The sequence below is a fragment of the Parus major genome, chromosome 6, assembly GCF_001522545.3.
Source record: "Parus major isolate Abel chromosome 6, Parus_major1.1, whole genome shotgun sequence".
Lineage (NCBI taxonomy): Eukaryota > Metazoa > Chordata > Aves > Passeriformes > Paridae > Parus > Parus major.
This window is the reverse complement of record NC_031775.1, coordinates 24,320,818-24,344,889: the sequence shown is the minus strand read 5'-3', so window position 1 is coordinate 24,344,889 and position 24,072 is coordinate 24,320,818. Positions and strand designations below refer to the sequence as shown.

At 39.0% G+C, this 24,072-nt stretch overlaps 1 protein-coding gene across 4 annotated transcripts in view; it reads right to left on the bottom strand.

Moving 5' to 3' along the window:
* The window catches only part of ADD3 (adducin 3), a 92,435-nt gene that overhangs the window by 28,135 nt on the left and 40,228 nt on the right, over positions 1-24,072 (bottom strand). The window contains exon 1 of one of the 4 annotated variants that reach the window (XM_015633276.1): positions 822-1,067. The exons of the other annotated variants lie outside the window; for them this stretch is intronic. The gene's annotated coding sequence lies outside the window, so the exon portion shown is untranslated. Of the gene's footprint in view, positions 1-821; positions 1,068-24,072 lie in introns of those variants that run through there. 4 annotated transcript variants of the gene reach the window in all.

The window sequence follows — 24,072 nt, the reverse complement described above, 5'->3', positions numbered from 1 at the left end:
CTGACACACTAAAAAGAGATTTAAAGTTAAAGAAGAACAGTTTTCCCACACTTGGTTCAACTGCTCCAGTGTGGGCCAAACTAAGAACAGAAAGTCAGAATTGATAAATTTTTGTTACACAGAATCCTCATCTCTGCTGAAAATACTTTTAAGGAGCTGTAAAACAAAAAGGCTCACAAGGTCTTTGCTACAACGTAACTTGTTAATCTAGCGCCACTTCCCCCTCCTCGTTCTGCCCTCCCGGTTCATGCTGAACTGAATTCTGATACAAAAGAAAACAGGTCGTGTCCTCCAGTGCTTTGATGCCTTATATAGCTCATGGGTTTGGCTTCCATATCCTGTTCTGTATTTTATACTCATAACTGGGCTACAGAGAGAAAGTAGAACGTACCCCCTCTGTTAGGAAGCTGTGTATCTCTCTACTTAGGAGTAAGTTTTATTTAATGAAAGCTTCAATTTTTTCCCAGGAACTTCGAACTGTTGATTTTAGGTTGCGACATTTCATCCTGAGCATCCCCATCTGACACAAATCTAAGTAACCTGCTGTGATGCTTTTGTTGCAACAACTATTTTCAACGTCAAATCACAAAAACAGCACAATAATAATAATAAGGTCAGAGAAACAAGAAGCACTAAAGTAAGAAAAAGTGCAGGAGACCAAATGCGAGGAAAATTTATATTGAGAAAGAAACCCCCAGAAAGCACTGATTTGATATATCTTTCATAATGTGCTGGATGTATATAAAAATAAATACCACCAGACAGAGTAACAGAAAAGGGACCAAATTATTAGATCACCTAGCAACCGAACATTAACCTACCTTTTATGCTGATCTTTTCTGGCTGGTTTCAGACATCTCCATTTTCTCTATGCAGTGCAATCCATCTTACTGAGAGTTCCCAGCACTGCAAGCCAGCAGTGTGTGCACGGCATCATTAACTGGTGCGAATGATTTGGGGTCTGAGCTCTCGAGCTGGGCTACCCCACATTGGAGCACTTCCCCTCTCAGGAGCACGTTGAGCTCTTCTGCTCCTGCGATTTCTCGTCTGCTTGTTTTTAAGGAACAGCCTGCTCTTTCTCCCCCCCAACCCCCCCTCCAATATCTTGTCTGACAGGAGACTTGTTGGAAGCAAACTGGGCGTCTCTTGATCTCAGTTCCAGCCTCCCTATGAAACAGGTTCCAGTCTGAATCAAAGACTTGGCTTTAGCAAACACCACCAGCTACGTATGTCAGCAGCAACACACACACTTCAGGAATAGGGGGGAATGGTTGGGAGGGATGGGGAAATACGTAGGAGAATATGGACTGAGAAGAGGGTTATCAATGCTGTTTTTTGGCACTAGAAAGTCAACTTAATCCTCCCTCCTATATGTTTTAGTAATGACATAGAAGTGAGTAATTGCAACTCTTAAGGCAAAAAAAAAAATTAAAAAAATTGGGTAAGCACCTCAAAATTAAATTAATTCTGAAATTCACCTGATGAGGACATCAAATACTATAAATATCTGAGCTGACAGACTTTTTCTTTTATTTTTTAAAATTTACGCTACAATGGATTTGAGATTTTCTTGCTTTACACACTGTTCAGGTGAGTAAGATGTGTGTTCAGATGTGAGAATTTTCTAACTCAATTTGTGGAGCTGAAAATAACTAGATAGGTAGCATTTGTTCAAAATTTTATTATCTGATTTTACTAATATATGGGAATTCCTTCCACTAGCACTCAAGCCAAACTACACCCTTAAAAACTGACACAAAATAATTTGCATTTAAAAAATAAAGTAGTCATACCTCTTCCCAACCTGCCCAGCCATTCAACCTTTTTCCCTTTATCACATCTTCAGATTCATAGCAGCAAATGCTTGTAAGGGTTTTTAAGTTGTTGTTTGGTCGTTTTTTTGGGTTTTTTTTAATAATGGGTTAATTTTCAGCTGTATCAGTTACCCTGCCAGTTACCTGCATATCTACACAAATGTTTGTTCTGAAACAAAGATGATGATGATGCAGGAATGTCTAATACCATTTCTTCCAGTAGCAATGCAGCCATAAACAATTTGTCATACTACAGACCAAACTGGTTACTAATCAAATAGTCTAATCCAGCACTGCATATTTAAGTCGCTCTGCTTTTAAATAGAGGAAGCTAATAAAATTATCATCTCTTTTCAGACACCACATTAAAGACAATATATAGCAGCAAGATACATTTTTTTTAATCTAAGAAATAAGCATTTGAACCTTGTTTTTGTGTTGCTGTGGTAAATCTAAAGCATTATTCTTTCCCAATTATATCGTGCAATGTTAAAGTCAAGGCAAATAGTCAAGCTGTGCAACTCACACTTTACTCAGTGTAAACTGGAACTGAGCCAGACACACTTTATTGTCAAGAAGTGAGAACTAAGTAGGTCGCTGACAACTACACAGAACATGAGAATTTCAGGCTTGTAGCTTTACCTTTAACTGCAGGGGTGGTGTTTTTTCTCTGTGAAGGAAGGTTTCTTATAATGCACTCAGCCTGTAGCAGGTGCAGTCTACACCTCCACATTTGCAGGCTGGCCTGCCAACATTTTTCAGCACAAGTGGGGAAAAAACTTCCGGAGCCTAGAATGCTGGTTTGATGTATCCAATATGCTCTCCCACATGGCCACAAATGCTGTTTGCATGCATTGAGCTTCATAAATGAACTTGCATGCTTAACCCTGTAGACCCAAACTATAATCATTCACATTTTGCTATTCCTTCACTGCTGCATGAGATTTTCATGTAAAATAAGGGAGGGAACCCTTGATAAGCAAGTTATCCAGTCACTGTTTTCTGAGAGTATGATAAAAGACAAAACCAGTCTCAAAAGCACAACCCCGAGAGTTCAGATCCGACGTCCACCCTGCCCACTGTGGAACCTCTTGTGCCAAGGAAAGGCAGTATATAACCAGGATGTTGCCATCACTGCATTGTGTGACACCTGAGCAGTCAGCAGTGTAATGGTTTCCTTGCTCCACTCCATGGAATGTTTTTCTTGTTTTACACAAAAGTAGTTAAGGTTGTGCAGACAATATGAACTCTTTGAGATTACGATGTTCTGTACACAAAACATGCAAGTCAGAACAAATCCAGTCACACAAGCAAACTGGTTACAGAAAAGCAGCAGAGGAGGAATCCAGAGTTTGTTGGTGAAACAATTCATGCAAGTGACAATTAAAAGCACTTTTTTATTTTTAAAGACTCGCCTCTGCTTATCTACATAATCACTTGTACTTAAGTCACCTAAAAATATTTCATGAGTCAGTAGACAACAGAGAGCTAAATTAAAAGATTACCTTCTGGTAGCACTTATCCGTATTAAGCTGTGAAAGTAGGCACACAACTCATACACAGAGACAATGGCTGAACAATGTCCTTGTGTCACCTGATAAACATGAAACCTGGGTTCCTCCACAGTATAAACTAAGAACTTCTCTCTGAAAAAAAAAACTGGAAAAGCTGATTGCTTGCAGTCTTCCATATTTCACAACACTCTTCCTCTCTCTCTCTGTTGCAAAGTCTCCAGCTTCCTCTGGTGACTTTTTTCTTGGGCTGTCCCTGGCCTGCACAGGTGCAGGGGAAAACAATTCCACTTTATATGCAGATCTGCATAAGGTTATGGAGAAGAAGAAACAAGTCTGCTTGTGTGTAAACACATTTTTTAAAATCCATTGATTCACAACCATCTGGACAGATAAGGGAGTAATAAGGAGTAATACGGAGTAAAAAGGGCTACTCCCAGCAAACTGCAGGAGCCCTCCTGGGTCACTGGTACAATACGTGACACTGAGTGCAGGGAAACCTCTTATCAATCCCAGGGCACATGAAAAGTCTTTGTGATTTATGGCAGTTTGATTATCCTGAAAAATGTCATGGCCAAAGCAGCTGGCTCCTGGGTTTTGCTGGAGGGTCAGAGGCTGTGACGGTGGGCAATCCAGATGATCGACACAAGGCAACTGTTGGATTTTACAAGTATTTACATGAACAACCAATCTTGCGTATGGTAGCATGCAGTAAAACCTTTTTGTAGCCAAACCCCTGGAGTTCCTCTCTCTTCACATCTAATCCTGACCTTTAGCACCACCAACAGCTCAGTGTAGACCCCATTTAAGACCACCACCATGCACTGACCATACAGAATTGCAGCTCAACTCCCTCCATAATTCACAAGTGAGCACTGGGAAACCTGGCCAACAGCTAATCTCAGTAGGACAATTGTAACTGGAAACTTGAGGAAAAGATGAAATTGTTCCAGGTCTTCGATCATACAGTCTTCAGGACAAATTGTATCTTTATTAATATTATGCACCACACCCTGCACAACTCCCCCCAGTTCATCTTGGGATTTCTGAATCACTCTGCCATAAATTTTATATGAAGAGCAATAACATAAGTCACATTAATATACCAATATCAGCTGGACCACGTCAAAATAAATTGGCTAGCCTCTCAAGAAAGGAATTTTAACATTTTACTGACTTATACATCATTCTCACATTAAACAGAAAACAACAGCATTTCAAAAAGCTGATTTATGTTAAAACCTCAAAATATTTTAGATAAAATAACACAACTACATATACTGATTTCACATATGAAAAAGAGACTTAGTAGGAATGTTATAGCTGTCTGAAGGGTTTTAACTATAATTCACAAATAGTAATTTTAGGGATTGATGAAAGTGTGAGACAAATGAGGCCAACCAAGACCAGGCCGGACTGTGCAGCAGTCACACTGCCACAGACTGGCTATTAGAAAGGGAAAAAACCTTAGGTATTGTGAGAAAAGAGCTATCTCCTTACTACAGCAAATGCTTAAAAAAGGCAATCTCAAACTGAGGTGTAGAGGGAAGGCTCTGATAATAGGACTAACAGCTTATAGCAGCCATGAGATGGCATAAGGGACAAAAAACTGTAAAGCACTATTCGAAGATTATATTGAGTGTCTTTTCTCATCCCATTCAAGACTCCAAGACTTTCTGTTTTCTCCATTACCAAAGTTAGTTTTGCCTTAGCATATGGGACATTTTTCCTCCTCCTTGGTCCATTTACAAACAACTGTTTGTGACTGTCAAAACATAACAAGGGAAAAGTTAACAAACACACAGAATTTGATGGAGGCTATAGTTGCATCCCTAATACTTACAAAATTATCATCTTTAGAGGACTTAAGTTACACATACCTTATGCTACAATTTTTCATGTTTTCCTGGCTGCCTTGAGGCAATCCTGCCTCTCCCAGTGCACATGTTTCAGTCCCCCCACCCTGAAAATATCATTCCCTAACTATGCTAAGCACATCTCTCCATGAAGCTGGAGTCTACAGTAATTACACAAAAGCATCAGAGTTAAAAATAATCTGGGGAAGGAGAACAGGGGAAAGTGTGGAGCAGAGAAGGGCCACAAGGGCCTGGCTGACCTACTCAAAAGTTGGAAAGACAACTACTTTATCAGCTGCATTCACAGCATGTTGCTTTAATTATCCTTCCCAGGGAAAACCCTAAGATTTACAAAAGTGAGAAACGCTTTTTCTGTGTATAGTCACATGGTTAATATCGTCTTCAGCTTGCTTGAAAATAATTAAACCCTCCCCCCCCAACAAACTACCCAACTAGCACGTGAAAAAAGTTTCATTTGCATTCAAAGTTTAACCTATATAAATATGCACATCAATCTCAATTGACTTGGCCTGAACTTGACCTCCTTGTCTCTGTCATGTTTTGCTCATAGTATTAGAAAAGCAAATTGAATTTGGAGAGTCAAAGCTCTTCTACACCTTCAGGAATGGAAAACTATTCCACTGAATTTCAAGCAAGCCCAGCTGATGGCAGAGGGTCACTTTGGACTTAACCACAGCAATGAACAGAGAAGCAGATGTGCCCAGAGCAGCAGCCAGCACATCCCAGAACAAGTGCTGAAGATTTACTAACAAAAGCTTTGTTAAGACACACAGTGAGGGGTAGGGTGAGTCAGCATCAAGCCCCGTAGTAAGAGCAGTATTTTAAAAGTCAAAAGCAGAATACATAAATATTTCATAATTAGGTTACTATTATTTTCCAGTGCAAGCAAGCAATTATCTACTGTTATCCCATAATTCTCCTCCTCCATCATTAATTGTAAGCCCTGGAAACTTGGATAAAATAAAAGACACTCCACAACAAACTACTCTGGTATTACAGAGCATGGGTGCATCCTGGCATGCTACACGAATCATGGGGACTTGCACACATCTAGGATTGCTCCTAGGATGGATAGCCAGCTCACATTGAACACTTGTCCTAGAGATTTAAACCATCCTCTGTCTTTATCTCAGTTCCATGAAGCATGAATATCTCATGCCTAAAGAGGAGATGATGCAATGTACTGAGAACAGAACTTCCCAGCAGCCAAGGTGGTACAAGCAGCCATCCACCCCAGACTGCTTCAGAAGACACTCACTTTACACTACAGCATTGTCATGCAAGTGAAGAAAAGCTTCCTGGTTCCTCCTCTAACCAGGGACTTGAAGGAGCTGCAGCACCAGTAACCCAGAATTCCACTTGCAAAAGACACTCAGTTACAATTTTGAAGGCGAGTGCAGCCTTTGATCAGTCACATGCAGCACTAAAGACTCTCCCTCAAATCCTTCCCCAAACAATTCTTCCAATTTTGACTTCTATTGTGTTTTTTTTTTATTTGGGACTTCAAGAATATTCTAAGCCAACAAATATATTAGATGAATCTGTCTCCTAGATAAAACTAAATACTTAAGAGTAATTTTATTTGAATTTCCAAAGCTCATTAGTAAACCTGGCCTGAAAATGCTATTTGATTGTTTGCAATTAACCCAGTGTACGTTTATAGAGTGGAAGTATCAGACGTTACCCATGGGCTGAAGTTCAGAGCCTGAAATGTAGAGGCAAATTCCTCTCTCAACTCTAACATTAAGAATTAAAAGCAACAAAGTCAGTTAGCGATTTTTAGCAAAATGACATTATGTTCTGAGCTCTGATGATGCTTTTTTTTTCTGAATATTTGAATAACTGATGGAAATCATCCTGGGTAAATAGCATTTCACCTTATACCATAAGAAAATTATTGATGATACAGAAAAATGTCTGAGGCTATGGAGTTTACATCTGCTTGATGAATAATGGTAAGTAACATGTTTTCTAGGTCTTTCAGGTATATTTTTTTCACTTTTGTGTTTAGTAGTTTGTGGGTTTTTTTTTTTGTAAACATCTGCACAAAACTAACACTGTTCAAAGAATTAAAGATCTTCATACAAGAACACGCAAAAAAAATACCACAAAACTTGATTAATAAAGTGCTGAATAATAGGTGATTAGATGCTTGCCCAGGACTCCTTCATGACAGCTCTCACGTGCTGGAATGCTGTGGAGGACAGCACTGACCCAGGGCAGCCAGAGCTCTGCCTTAACCACAGTGCGGATGAGGAGGAACCACATTTTTTTTTTGGAACTCATTTCTTAATCCAAAGAGGAAAAAAAGAATCTGCAGGACTAATCTGGTCTCAGGAGTTTGATCTCAAAGGTTTCTGGATGAGTAGGAGTAGGTGCTGCTTTTAGAGTTGGGCAGTACTTAGATTTATTTTTTTCCTGTAAGATGCATTCCTCTAACTTGCTAATTTATTGCATTATTTTGGGCAGGGAGAGAGCTCTATTTCTATTTTTAATTTAACTACTGAGTGATGTTTCCAGTGTGCATTGAAACAAGCATGTAAGATGCCATTTGTGGGTTGCTGTGGGTTTATAATTTTGTTCTTTTTAATTCTCTGGCAAATTGCTAAGGAATTTTGATTATGGCCTGCCTCATCAGTACATGTTTCTCTCTCTGTGATAAATTATCAAAACTAATCAAAGTTTGTACTGCAAAGCAGTCAGTATGATGTGATGAAAGGATGCAAAGTTTTGTGTTATATGATCAGACTTTTTCTTGAGTCTTCTGGCTTCAAACTCAGAAAAGTGGAATTCATAATGAGAAACACTCCTACCTGGCATACAACCCCCATCCCTCAGAGAGTGCAATTATACAATTATGCTGGATGAAACTTGAAGAAAGGTTTTCATTACTTCTATCCTGTTCATTTTCATGTCATATTCAACATGTTGTTTGTAACTGTGTGATACTGCACTGGAAGACCAGTGGTTTCTACAAGACTAAAACAGATGGTTTATTTTTTTTTAAGTTATTTTTAACTGTCACATTCAGGAGGCATTGGATATGAAGCCTTTAATTATTACACATCTGATATATGAATAGCAAAACATGAGGAATAAGTAAGCAAACAAAACTATCCCTTCCTGGCTGCTCCTGGCAGGGTACAGCAGGTCATGGGCATGCCTGGCTGTCCAAAAGTAAATCAGCAGCCATCCTGAGCTAACTGCACATTGCACCTCTTCATTCTCTGTTAGAAACAATCATCCACAACAATAAGTTCTCCAGGTTGGCTGTTTCATTCTTGTATCCACAAAAAGTAATTATTAAGTGCTGCCTTGTGTAATCATGACAGCACTTTTACAAGTTCAGAAACACAATGCCTTATAGTTACTTGTCTATTTAAGATCATAGTATTTTATACTCCTAAAAGGTTTTTGCCCTTTTTGCAACAAACTATGTTTTAGTCTTTAAAACTGAGAATTTAAGTAGTCTCTTGATTCTGCAAACTTGTGATCGAGTACAATTAATTATCTACACTTATTATCTACCTGGATTTTGTTTTAGTCAGTGCCCTATCATCAAATGGACTGAGCAACTTGTGCTTCAAGTACTGAGGATGCTGCTCAAGATCAAAATCCTACATCTTTAACCAGATATCAGTTTCTATAAAGCAAAAGCAAATTCTGTTTTTACCTTTGTACCAAGTTTGGCTTAAACTAATCAATAGGTTCAAAAGTTAAGTGGCAGGAATGAATACATGCACAGCATGATCAGGTAAGATCTTATTTTCATAGAACAGCAGGTGAACAAGCAGTACCTGGACCTCTCTCTGACCTGCAGCATGAGCCCAGACACAGGTTCAGTCATTTAAAATAACCTCCCATGATAATTAAGCTGAAGCTGTGAACAAGCATAATTTTGCAAACACAGACAATCAAAGGGGAACTTGGATAATCCTATAGAAGAGCCAATTATTTTCTTTCTTCTTATTAAGTAGCATTTGTGCCCATGGTGGGAGAACTTCCTGAAACACAAACAAAGCAATAGGTATGTTTGGAAATTTAAATTTGCAGGATAAATTTAAAAACAGCATGAACCCTCAAAGCATACTAAGGACTAGTCAGTGTTACAACTGGTATCTACAAACGACATAAGTTCATTGTTCTGAGAGGAGAAAAACAGTCAAAATTCCCCAAGTGCCAGTGAGCAGTGACCCGAGTTAGTTCTACCTGAGCAATAAAAGCATTCAACAAAAATGAGAAATGCACTAGTAGGAGCTGATTTTTTTTTGTGCCCTCTTCCTCCATTTCCAATTGCATCATTACCACCAAGAGAAAGATAAGTCAATTCAAATAATGATACTCGAGGAAAAACAAAACAAAAAAAAACCAACCAACAAAAAACCCCCTACATTTTCATTGTTATTCTTGCATCTCATCTGACCACTCAGTACGACCATGAAAAAGACAAGGGGGGTGGGGGGGAGGAGGAAAAACAAAAGACCAAACCAAAAATCTGAACAAATTGCTGCACAGGCTCAGAGTATCAGTTAAGAAATATAGCTGCTCTGAAACATTTAAAGAGAATACAAAAGGGCCTCTACAATAGTATAACCTTTGCCTCTGTCTGCCAGCATCACAGTTTACACGGTTTCCATGGAAACCCTCTGCAAACATATGAATGTGCCTGTTGCGTTAGATGTGGAACAGAAAATCCTTTGTGGCAACTCTGGAGGGCCATGGCCAGTGCCAACCTCCCAGCAGAATAATGCCCTTCACTATGCCTTGCCCAGCAGGCTCATGACACACTCACTCACATGGCACAGCTGCTGCCACTGCTTGTTTTTCCCCAACTGATTAAAAAAAAAAGGAATATGTGCACCTCCTAACTATTAAATATTTCCTCCTTCATGGAGAGCCTGTTTTGCCTTCACCAAACTGACAGCAAAGTCCTTGGTTCTGGACTCTCAGATGCAATGCAGGAACTGTTCAGTGAGGACTGACTGGGAGGCTTCCAGCAGGCTTCTACTCAGGGCACTGGGAATACATTTGCATATTGAGTAGATAACTACCCAGGAAGGGAATGCCACAATTCTTAATTATTATGTGCTTTGAGAAAAACACATAAAAAAACCACATAAAATCTCAGCATGCAATAGGTATACCAGTCCAGAAGATAAAACTAGTTTTATCACCTTATTTCTCATCATGGGAAGACCAACTGACCTACAAATAACTCACTGGATGAGCTCCTCTCTCAGCGCTGGAGGCAGGAAAATTGTACACAAGACAGTGAAGTGTCATCAGGTCAACAGGAAGGGTGGTTTCTTTTTTTTGTTGTTAGGGGTACATGTGCAAGTGAAAGCTGAGGAACTAAAAAACTGGTTTCTGCTTTACAAGAGGAGTATTGCTACTGGCAAACATCTGAATGTTGTGTCCCTTCTGGATTTTCTCAAAATTCATGTCCACTTTGTAGTTCTACATATTTTACCAGCATTGAAATATGAGTGCTTCTAATTACAGTGCACCTTTAAGACCAGAAGCATACATACCTGGAATATATTTTGTAGGGTAAAACACTGCCCTACATCCTTACTCCTCTGAAAAAAACAAATTTTTGGTACAGCAAACTAGACATTAGTAAAAGCTTCTTCACCCAGAGGGTGGTTGGGCACTGCAACAGCTCCCCAGGGCAGTGGTCACAGCACCAAGTCTGACAGAGTTCAAGAAATGCTTGGGCAATATTTAGTGGGCACATTGGGTGATTATGGGGGATGTTTCTTTGCAGGGCTAAGAAGTGGACTTGATTTTTGTGTGTCCCTACTCAGTCTACCCTGTGATTCTGGGTCTCTAATTTCTGAGATATCAATGGCATCATCTACCTAATTGCTTACAGATACGCACAGCTTCAGGAAGATGACCCTCAGGGAGGATGACACCTCCAAAGGCTACATTTAAGATCGAAGTCTTTGGCCCTGCATGGGATGTAAAAGCCTACCTGTGCCATTCCACACAGAACTGGGGAGGTCAGCACCTTTCTGCTTGTGACCGGACATTTCACCTGCCATTCAGCCATTTCCAGCCACTTTCACTGTCAGTGACAAAACCAGCAATGCAACAGTTTTGTCTTAGAAGCTGAAGAATGAAGGAAAAGAGATTTTGTCCCAGAAAGTGAAAACAACCAAACACTTTTAACTTCGCCAGCTCTCTGTTTTTGTGTTTGCTTCTCTCCCTTTTCCCAGAGGCGGCCCTGAGGGGAAGCCCTCCCTGCTCCCTCACGGCCGCCCTCACCTCACTCCCACCACCAGCCCAGGCCCCACGCAGCAGCTCCCAAATTAACTCTGAGGGCAGCCGATCTCTCCTTTTAGCCTCGCCTGCACCGCACAGAACCGCGGGGGTCACTCAAAGCCCGTGTTGTTCCAATGCTCTAATAACCCATTGTTCCCCTGCGGTTGCCTCAGCGAGATAAAACGAAAGGCCGCGTTTTCCGAGGCTTAAGCGAATTCCCACTGCCAGCCAAGGGCTCGGCCTCACGTCGGGGCCAGCCCATCCTGCGGCTCGGCGGGGACATGGTGGTTTGTTTTTGTTAGTGGGGCTTTGCAGGAACATCTGCTCACTGAAGGCATGGTGTGGGTCTCACCATCATCTTCCCTCTGGGGCTGGGCAAAGCCGTGTTTGCCTCCTCTGCACTCAGCTGTCGCTGTAAAGATACTGCATTGACAGCCCCACAGCTAAAATCTGGCTCCTACCTGCTGGATGTTTATAACCTTCCTGCCTGAGGTTGCAGAAGGATTGAAAATTTAATGGTTGCTACTGGAAGTTTCCCAGGAGAGGGGAGCCACAGTGTGAGCTCAGGGCAGAGAGCCCCGACAGCGGGGCTGAAGCACCGCCAGCATCACATCCACCAGACTCCAGGTAACAACGTGTAAGTACTGGGACGGGAGAAAGGACACAACAGGCAGAAATTAATCCAACAATACAGGAAACGATAAGATTGAAAGTCACTCATTTTATATTTTCACCACATCCTCTTGTCCAATAATGAAGTTCACTGAACATCATTAACATTCCGCTAATGAGACATCCAACTGCCCAGAACAGCAATAACGAACGTGAGCTCTGTTTCCACCAAATCTACCAGAAAGATTTTTAAGGGTCTGCTTTCCCACTGACATGAACACATGACTCCCATTAGCCTTAATAAAGGAACAGTTGCATTCAGTGGGAGAGAAACTTCCCAAGGTTGCATAACTGAACTGTAGCAAGCTCAAGACACAGTATAGACTGCTAAGAGAAGTTAGCAGTCCCAAAACTACAGGGACAGACTAAATTCTTCCATTATTTTCCCATTAACTTTTGCCATAGTTCAGACTTTCTTGCTTTAGGCCAGTGAGAGTACTCAAAGCTTTTTTTTATATGACAGAAAAATGGAAAAGTAAAATTTTTAATGGAAAAGCAAATCAGACAGTGGGATGTTCAGAGTCTATTTTTAGGCTGAAAAAAAGAAAACTTCAGTTATGCACATTCTTTATCTTAATGCATTGTCCCTACATACTATTCTTGACTCCACGGTATATAAATTCTTACTTTTCTAACAATGCAAATTTGTTGACAGGATGACAGGTTAAAGTTTATCTTTCAGGCCTCTTCCCTTGCCCCAGTCACAAAAATCTAGTTATGTCAATTTATGTCCCTTTCAGTGCTCAGTGAGGCGAGGAAATGGAGTGGAGTGCCAGAATGTGGAAACAATGCAAAAAAAACTAATGCCAGAATTCAGTGTCTGCCTCCTAGGCTAAACTCTGCTTGCCCTCACAAAGCTTTGGGACTAATACTGCGTGCATCTCAAAACTGTGTTTAAGAAAAATGTCCATTCCAGATGTTGAAAACATGATTAATCTACTAAAAGTCAGAAGTTATTTTTTCATCTCCCTGGTTTATATACTTTAAAATACTTGGGTACTTAGCTTTTTTTTTTTTTTCTTTGACCAGGTTGCACCAATTCTTTTGGATACTAGGAAATTAAATTTAATAAACAATTTAAAACTAGTTGGTCATGCCTTTACCCTAAAAATCTCCCTGATGTAATCAAAGAAATTTAATACAATTGCAGTATACATTAATGAAGGCTGTCTCATTCACTCTGCTATAGCTTTAAATGAGAATAGACTTCTCTATTATCTATCACACTACAATGACTAATATGGGAGAATATCTAGTCTGCTACTACTCACACGCATGATAAAAACCCATTAGCACACATACTCACAGAAGCTGAGCTACTTTGATACAGTAAAGAGAGATGAGGATCTACAGTTCAACAATTGCTGTAACTGTGTGACCAGTAATGAGCTGTTTTAGAGCTATGTGTTAAAACATATCAAAATTACCTACCTATAAAAAAACCCCTGAACCAACAACAATTGAAAAAAAAACAAATGCAAAACCAAACTCAACCACAAACCAAAATATAATTGATTAATTTTAATTAATTCAATTAATTTAATTAATTTATACCTCAAAGGTACAGGGACCCATTGTACTGCAACACCAGAATCAGCCCAGAATCCCATGTGGCTGTGCTCACTTTAGTTGCCAACAAACACTCAAAAATCTTAAGTCCAGTCCTACTAAGTCTGGTGTTCTCCTTGCCTTAAGCAGAAGCAAAATCAGAACTCATTTCCTAAAAAAAAACAAACCAAAAACAACCCAAAAAACAACAAACCTCAACCCATCCAGTAATATGCAGAATGACCAATGCTAACAGACTGGTTTATGGATACATGATACTAACTACAGTGGGAAACTCCATTCAAACACAGAAACTGTAACTCACCAGTCATGTCACAATGCCAAAGAAAAAAAAATCATGCTGGTCTCAAATAGAAGACACTCAAATTACAAGACAACTATCTGCAGCATCCATCCCCAACCGTTCTGTCAAACACACAACTGCAATAGCACAAAGCATCTTTATGACAGGAATAAAAGGCTCTTTAAATGCTCCTTTTATTTTTTATTGAATGAACCCACTCTTACACAAAGTTCACTCAACGATGTCTCGAGCTTTAGTACTGCCAAATCCTGTATTTCATTAGTCTAATATGGCTTGTCAGTCAGATACAGAACAATCTGAAGTATTTATTAACTGCATACAATTTCTTCATGTAGCAGGTCAGGTGGTTGTTTAAGACACTGAACTTATTACTATATTGATAAATGTAGTTGTCAGGAAGACAAGAATCTTTTCAGTGTTACACCACAGCTGACCAAACACTTCCCTGCTCCAAATCACTGGCAAAACCCAAAGAGAGTTAAAAACCAAAGCCACAGACTCCTCCCAGCCACTGTGTTAGTTTCAGCATTTGTCTCTTCTCACAGATCAGTAGTCTTTAGTAACACTGTTCCTCCCTCCAAGGAAGCACACTGCACCACACCTCCTAATTGTTTTAGAAGTACATATATACAAAAACCACAACTGAAAAAGATACCATCAGACGTGGTGAGTCCAGAAAAATCTTGTCCTAAAGATTTTTCAAGTTTATACATGAGAAAAGGGTGGAGAAATAAACCACAGCTAAAAGATTCACAAACATGAATTCATTTTCAGGTTTGCAAAGCAAATCATGCCACCAACCTGTCATGTAACCCACAGAAAAAAAAAAATGCAGACAGTCTGGATCAAGATACTCATTCTTGGGTGAAATTAAATTGTCCAGCTACTATATGAGTTCCTTAAAACTGGTTGGATTTTTTTGCCACTCTTAATCTCTCAGCCAGACAGGCACTAGATTAAAGTGAAGGCAGAGCAGAGAACAACCAGTTTCTAAACTTTAACGACTTCTTACATGCCAGGGCAATTAAGAACACTGTTCTCATACACTGTTTATTGCCTTGAAAGGATCACCAGTTGGTTGCTGGCCATAAAAGCAACTGCAGCTCTATAATTCCTTAAATATTTACTAACAAGATACACCAGAGTGCAAACCCCAGAACTCTATTCCTGATACTCAGACCTTTCTGTCCAAACACAAACCGACAAAAAGACCTTCTGGAAAAACCACTCCAGAATGCTTTTACTCTTTGGTTTTGAAGTAGAGATCTGCCTTTTTTCCCCTCCCTATAACAACACCCACTCTTTCCAAACAAATAAGTAATCCAGTGTTGCACAGGAATTTTAATTGTTTCCATAACTTCTGCTACCTGCCAGAAAAGTACTTACTATGACAGATATGGAGCAGGGTGCCTATGATACATGCATATTTATAATAAGATATGAACATATATATGCATATGTAGAACATACAACTTACGTAATAATTAACTTTTGTATAGCTATAAAAACTAGAAGCCTTTCAAGGAGGCAACCTTCATTCTTTGAAGTAACAGCCATGATTTGAGTTATCGACTCTGGCTCAGATTTACAATCAAATTACTACAGCTGAACTTCCTGCATACTATGTGAGCAAGACTTGGGTTTGTGTCCCCTTGCATGCTGTTAGCTATGACAGACACAAGGTCACAGTGGAAATCCCTTGCATGGAAGGCTGAAAAACCAGGATGTAAGGATGCCTTCCTTTGTATTTGCTGGAAGTACAATCCCTCAGCTCTCTGCAGCAGTTTCTGCAAGAGTTTGCAAGAGTTTGGCTGATGTGGGTGCCGAGACTGAAAGCTTGGCTCCTTTCAAGAGTTGTGCAATTTTTATTTATTTATTTATTAAGATCTTGGTCTGTCAACCCTTCCTCACTCTGCATTAACCACAAGTATTAACCACAAATAATGGCCCTGGCTTCAGTGGGACCTTTGAAATACTCGTCTTATGGTACAAGGAGTTACACAACCCAAGCTGGTGGGGACATTTTCAGCATATTTGTACAACTTCATTTATTTAGTTGTGAAGACCAGGTCTTAAAACAACAAAACCTTTTTCAAACATTTGTTTAAACAATCCATTCCAGGAATGAGACTATTTATAAATGTACAGTATGCAAATACTATGCATTAGTAAAATACCTGCGAGAGTTGTAATTATTTTGGCAAAAGAGCTTAGAGACCTTCCCCTGAGTAAATTGCACGGCAGCATAAGCCTACTAGTAGGGGAGGTGCAATAATTCCATAAAACCATTTAATAAACAAGGGGAAAAATATCTGTTGTACTTTCATACTGGAAGCTCACAAAATATTATCTTCAACAACAGGTACCACATATTTTTCCACTGATTTTACAGCTAAGCCCAGCATGCTGCAGTTTCTGACAGCATTAGGGCTTAGAATCTTTTGACAGCATTTTTTCATTTGTGATGGGTGGTTTGTTTTCGGATTGTTATGGGCTGGGTGAAGCCTCGAGGCAGACATGCAGCCCTGTTGATAACATATGTATTTTCCAACCCCGTGATAAATTTCCCATAACTGCTGGCCTGGAACATGACTTTCAGCAACTTGACTGTTTCACATTTGGCTAAAGCAGCATCAGTCCATTTTATGAATTAGCTCCAAGAGTATACATGGAAGACAACCATATTCATAAAATATTGCTTTCAACACTCAACTTCAGAGTCCTGTGCTCAGCAAACAATGATTATTGCTTTCAGAAATCCAAATATCCTCAAAGAGATGTTTTTTTCCTCAAGCTGGAAATCCAAAGTCAGAAATTCATTTTGCAATATGCACCTGGAATGTGAATATCGACATCAACAGTGTTGGCTGTTACAGCTTAGGAGAGGTTTTACTTCGTATGCAAATCCTGATCTACACATATTTCAGTACTCTTACGTTACTCCCACTGAGAAGGTCTGCACTGTTTTCAAAGCCTTAAAACCTTGCCTTTCACAGCTGCAAAGGAAATGACAAGAGAAGAAAAACACAGCCCAGTGCATATCAGCAATTAATTCCATCCACAACTGCCCAGCTGTTTGTGCATGGAGGAACTGGGCTGTTTCCCCTTGGAGCTTTGGCCACTGAAAGCTGATACGGCACTTTCAGAGATGTGGGCTGCTGGTAACGCATCAGGAATGTGCGCGAGATCACACAGAGCTGAAGGGGAAGAAATGAAATCCAGACTGGAGTGCTGAGTATCTGTGTTATGAGGATAAAGTTATCTAGGGGAAAGGGAGGCTGAGGGGGAATGGGGAGCAGCCAGCAAAGCCAGGCTCAGCATGCAGGACACAACCATCTCTGGCAGAGACAAGGTGGGATGAGCTCAGAAACCTGCACATCTATTGTCAGCTCTGCCAAGATGTTTTTACGTTGGCTGACATCAGATAGGTAGATCTAGGGGCACTTTACAAATGCTGTTACTTTCACTTGGAATCACACTTTCCCAGCAAAGTTGCTATATAGACTTGGCTCCATCCATTCTAGAGTAACACTTATTGGTCTAACTACTTACTACTAGAGAAATTACTACTTACTGGTAAGTAATCTCACCATTGCTTGCAGCCCCAAAGGCCCAGAACTTAAGGCAGAAGTCAGTCCTTTGGAGTCTTTCCTATGAATGAAAACCCCTCAAGCCACCCTTGGGATTTCAGGAAAGGCACAGTGTAAAATAAAAGGGGGATGATATTGGTACCATAAACAAACCTCACCTTTTGTTGAGCCCTGGAAATTTTATCCCACTAAACTCACCAGTTTGCATGAACAGCTCATTTTTTCCTCTAATATTTAAAAACTAAAAAAAACCCCACCACATCACAAAAAACCAAAGAAATCCCACAAAAAAAAAAAAAAAGGTATTTTTTTTTTCCCTCTGTTAATCCAAAAACACTTCTAATATATATTACTGGCATTTTTTTCTTCAGCTCCAACACCACCAGTAAAAAATAGCTCCGGTGATTTTCAGTAGCAGCAAGTCACCTTTTCATTGGATAGAGCACTCAATCCTCTCAAAAACTGCACAGGTATTCAAAATAGTAACACAAATAATTAAGTATTTTCACCTGTCCATTTTCAATACCACTATCTATGGTAAGAAGTAACTATCACAGGGCTGTTCCCTTTACAAAAAAGCAATGAAGTACCAGCTTGTGTATTTTGCTGAATAAACGGAGTCTGCTAAAAATACGAAATCTACACACTTGTGCCCCAATGTGCAGAAAGAAAAACATTCTGCAGAAATATGACTCTGATATCATGTCCACACGGTAATAAAATGGTAGAAAAATACCCTTCTAGCAAACAAGACTGATGAAATATTTAAACATTACCTTATCGAAAAAGGATCTCTAAAGTTTAGTTATGCTTCTGAAGGTTGGTATAATCTCCAAAACCATTATACAAGCATGCAGTGTTATCATTTGGAAAACAGAAAAGCAGAGAACTTTTAGTAATTTACAGCTTCCCAAGAAAAGTAAATCCAAATCCTATGGCAGACTGGAAGATATGAATTTGTACAAGCAGCTTAAAATACCATCCCTTTTTTCTCTCTTGGAACCAGTGACTCAATAAAGGGTAAACACAAGCAGTGCATTTTTAAATCAGAAGCATAGCACAATTTAGACTGCATGTAATCTCACTATATTGCTGCATGAACAGTTCCACTGCTGCTGGAAAGCAAGAACAGGACTCATCATTCTTCCCACAATTTCATTTTTACCTACTCAACATTGGGCAAATCCACTGGGGGATAATTTCCTATGTTGCTTATTGTTTGCCACAGCAAAACCTGGCTTTCTCACATATTAGAAACACACACAGAAAGTTTCTGGAGGTGATCAGTCAATCACATCACACGTCACACTGAGCAATGCCAAGACCTCCAAGGTACGTAGGCCACCTTCCTAAGACCATTAGCTCTTTTCACATGAAGTTCAGCAACACAAGTAATTATATTTCTTAATATTCTACTTATCCCAAATACTGGACAATACAAGACAAAGGTATTTTTAAACAGCAGAACATGGAGAAGGCTTTAAAAATCCCAGAAGGATTAAAGGCTTTTTTAGACCTACCTCAAAATGGAAGATATCTCAGTAAAGTAGGGAATGGTGATAGAACTGCAGATGCCTTAAAAAACTATGTAGCTTAAAAATTACTCTCTCCCCAGCCATACTAACTAGAGTGGCGGTTAGTTATTGATTTCAAGTTTGTTTCTCGGTTCAGTTTTCAGCAATATTTTGATAGAAGGCTGTGAAAATACTGATGGATGTTAAAAGCAGTAACAGTAAGTTTTACTGCATCAGTAGAACTCAGCTGAGCACTACAAATAGAAATCATTCAAGTGAATCTTGCAAGTGCACATATGCCAACTGGCTAACTAAACACAACTCTTCACTGACTAGTCTCTTCTGTTTTCTCCTTCTTCTCAAGAGCAAAATTCTCTCTTGCGAAGCAAACCTATCCAAGATCTATGTATTCCTTAAAAGCAAGAAAGATCTATCCCAGAAATAAACCACAATTCTTCTGCTCTTAAGGAATTACCATTTAAATATAGGCATGATGCTTCAAGATGGAGATAAATTTTAGTCATTAAGGCTAAAATTCAGATGCAGAGAGGGTTCCAAGCCCACATACCACTTATGTCACAAACCAGATTTACAGGTGAGTAACAGTGAGGTTTAGCTGTGCACACCTCTCAGATTTAATACACAGCAAAGAATTTCATGCTAAAAGAGTGCAAAAGGGGTTCAGAAAGTCCCTACTTTTCATATCCAGCCGTAATACATGCAAATAGTTTTATTTATGCTTAATATGAGCACATATCACATTTGCTGGAATAATTACTGAAACAGGGAAATTGTTTGATTGTGCCTAGAAATGCTTACATCACATAATGGTTAAGGATAAATAGCACCATCTGAACTTGCAAGAGAAGTTCATACTTCACGGTTAAATAATTTGTGAGTCACTTGGGATGACTTAAGTTCTTCTCTCTTTGAGATGTGAATCAGGAATAAAGTTGCTCAACATCTAAAAGTTCCCAGTTAGAAAGAAAAATTCCTAGGTCCTAAAGTAACAGTTTTCATTTATCATCTATATTATGTACTAAGTACTGAAATTTAACATCTTCACATTCAGCATTTGTGTTTGTGAAACCATTAGGTCCTAGAGTGCAATTCTTTCTGCCTAACTTTAGGTAATTACATACCATTTGAATTCACTGTCTAATTAAGCTCTCTTTGGCATGAAGTGAGTAATTATCTAGACTTCATTGGCTGCGCCACAGACTTACAGTGGTTCCAACAGAGGCGCACAATCCACAAGCAGGCACTGATATTGCAGAGATCTCAAGTTATGCAAGGCACGTGCTGCTCTAAAACACTGACAAGCTACAGGCAAACATGTAAGAAGAGATCACTTAACTATTTTATTAGCCCAGGGGGAAAAAAAATCCAAGTGGCAGATTTAAAAACAAGAGCCTATTCATTAAATTCTTGCAATTCACGTGCACAATGGGTAATACACTTTTCTGTGCATCTCACATTCAGAGGTCTTTTTTACATTGCCTAAGTCAACAACACACATTACAGACTAATTCTCAGCAGTGAGATATAACACAGCATAAAATGAGAACCTTGCCGTGCCAAGCACATCCCAAGATCTGGCAGCAGTGAGTGTAGACTAAAATATGCTGTGAGAAACTGTCACCAGGCACAAACAAGGTTTTGGAATACCAAGTGCAAGAGCTGCCAATATAACAATCATTAAGTAAAAATATGACCAATTCCTTAAAAAATATAAAGGAATAAAACCTCAACATGTAGGGAATACAACAGGAGGTAAAATGAAGGAAGGAGGAACAGAGGAAAGGTAGCAGACATATTTTATTGGGTTTGCAATCAAAACACAAATTTATTTGATTACAAAAATGTTCATCCATGGAGACTAGTATAAAGCACAGAAGTTTAATAGGGAATAGTGTTTAAGAAGTTCCATAAATGATTTTTAAAGTAATGACAAGGCTTTCTCTCCCATTCTCAGCAAGTGCTTGAAACTAATGTGCATCTCAAAGACTGTCTTCTGTATTCTACTGTTGCTGTCAAAACAGAAAAATGAGCCAAAAAGTTAGCAAATGCACTGCCCAACTCACGCTTCTCAACATCAGCGTGGTACTAGAGTCTCTACATCTCAATGTTAGCATGAGATGTAAACAAACAAAGCATTCCTTTATACTAGGAATCCTTTAATGGTTCATGCTGAAAGTGGAGTAAAGGCAATAACAAACTCCTTGCATCCATCAGCGCACTACAAGCGCCTTGCTGCATTCACAGCAATAAAGAGTTTATTGCAGAGAAATGCATCAAACTGCATTAAAGTGTATTTTGTAAAATCTGATTTAAGCTCCTCTCCTTATATGACAATTAGATGAGCCAGGGTTGACTTGGCATGATTCATGACAAACACAAAACACTAAGTTATGGTGAAAATGAGAGGATTTTTGAATACTTTTCTAAATCATACAAATTTATCAGTACCCACCTACAAACATATGCTTTCTTCCATATGACATAACATGTGCAAAATAGCAATGGTGCAAACTTCATGTTTCATGCTTGAAAGAGAATAGCATAAATTTATCTACAGTGTGTATTCCCAAAGCCTAAGGGAGAGATTTGGTCAAAGAAAATATTTCCATGGAAGTAACCTGACCTTTCTGGCAAACCTTTGGTCAATTTGTAATTCTTTGGTACAAAACTGGTATAAAGCTGACAGATGCTGGAGAGGGCATTTCGGCTGGTCTTGTAAATCTGTTTCACTTTAAAGCTATTTCACCACCATTAAGTACCTTAAAGAGGCTGTAACCATGAAAAAGCTTGAAGCTGCTTTTAGTCCAAACAGTATTTTTTTCCTAAAGCCTGGTATGATGCCAAGATGACACTTTACCTTATTTATTTTGTATCTTCTTACCAAGAAGTGTGTGTTATCAGCAATGTAAAAAAGAGTCACAAACATTCAGTGTGATGTGTGCCAATCGTATACAAAGACAGGAGAAAACTCAGACTTGGCAGATTTCATAAGAGTCTACTTACTGACAATGCCACACTTACCACAGCTAAGCTTCACCTACATCTTGTGGTCAGAACTTGACCAAAATTAAACAAACATTTACATCTAATTAAAGTACATCAGCAGTCACAGGTTCTTATTACATATGTGTCATTTAGTGTTCTTGAGGCAATACAATTAATTTCAGTCCACTGTTTCCTGTAGTCCAGTTATCTATTGACGTCCAATTATTTAATCACAAAGTTACATTGTGGTATAGTATTCTGTTCCTGGGTGCTAAGTATATTTTTCAAAAAGTTATATGATTACAAGCAAATGCTTGGGTTTTTTTTGCATTTGACACCAACAGCAAGTTCAACTCTGCAAGCTGAAGAGGAGGAAAACAAGACCTAAATAACTGCATGTCCCACCCTAAGGTTAAAGGCCATCTATCTGAAATGCACAAGTACTTCCCTCAAATCCTGAGATCAGTTTTTGCCCACATATTTGCCCACACATTTACTAATTTTGTGGTCTTTGTTCATAATGAAACATACCAACTTGCCTGTACAGACCTGCAGGTCTGTGGTACCCTGACTATTTCTGGAATGCTTTTAATACACTGAAATTGTGTTTGTCTATCCTCCTGCCTCTGATCTCACAGCCATTTTAAGCAACAGATCACAGCTGCCTGATCAATGTTTTCACTGGTGGTTACCATAAGCTCTCTTGGGCAAATGGTACTTACTAGTCCTGGCAATTTGCACTTTTTTTTTCTAGGTTCTAAAATTCTTTTTTAACAACATTTCAATTTGAGACCAATTCTCAAAATATGACCTGCAAAGTGAAGTTTCTGCCCTAAAATCTCTCAGGAAAGTCAACTTGGATAAAAATCATTTGGCTTTTGTTCTGTGCCTTATCTTTACCATATATTTCTCCAGTCATCTATCAGCTCTCCAGTCTGTCTGGCAGGATGTTCATTCCTGGTGTACTTGAAATGATTCAATTTAAATGATTTATTGTCAGCTCTGGTATCTTTAGCAAATTGTTTCTCAGAATATCTTTTGGCCAGACTTATTATACTTTAAAATTTAATTTGTGAGGGTTTTTCTTTCCCTTCTATTTTCTACAGCAAAACCTTCAACTTTTGAAAGATGGTTCCTTGTTGCTAAGAGATTCCTAAACCCTGCTATAAACCTCTCCTTGCTTCTTAAAAATGAAAAGTAGCAACAACAAAAAGTTCGAAGTCTTCAATAGATTTTACCCAACTTCTATTTCATTCTTTAAAAAGCCACCTGCAGGCTTTAACTTCCTTATAACAAGCATTCCCATTTTTATGACTAGCAAAGGCTGGCAGGGAAATTGCACTGCTCAGTCCCACAGCTCAGACCACTGAACTTGAATCATACAAACACATAATTGGGAGCCAGGTAAGAAGGGCTTTGCTACCCCAGACACAAATATACTGAAAGCAACACTGATGCTTTCTGATGTCACTGCCTTCAACAAACTTGAGACTTGTATCCACAGGCTCTGGAAACAGAATTGCTTCCTTCCTTCATGGCAGCAGGTTGCTGTTCCAAACATCAAGGTGATTTGTTCAATGTAGTATAACCACCATTGGTAGTCTTGTGTGTCACAGTGTTTGAAAACTACTTTTTTTTTTTATTATTTTTTTTATTTTTTTTTTTTAGCAAAACCTTTTTTTTTTAATTTAAGGAACTCAAAACAGAATGTTTTGTTGTTGCTTAATTGTAATATTTGAGGGCTTGACTGCTTTAGCTTATTAGAAGAATTAACTCAATTTAAACTAACAGCTAATGCCCAAGTATAAATGGTACATTTCCAGGGAGAATAAACACATTTCATTCAGCAATTCACTCACTGATTTGTAGATCTGCACTACTGTTAGTCCAAAAAATGTGATTAAATTGAATTTAAAATTAAGAGAAGTAGGTTACTCCAATTACTGGT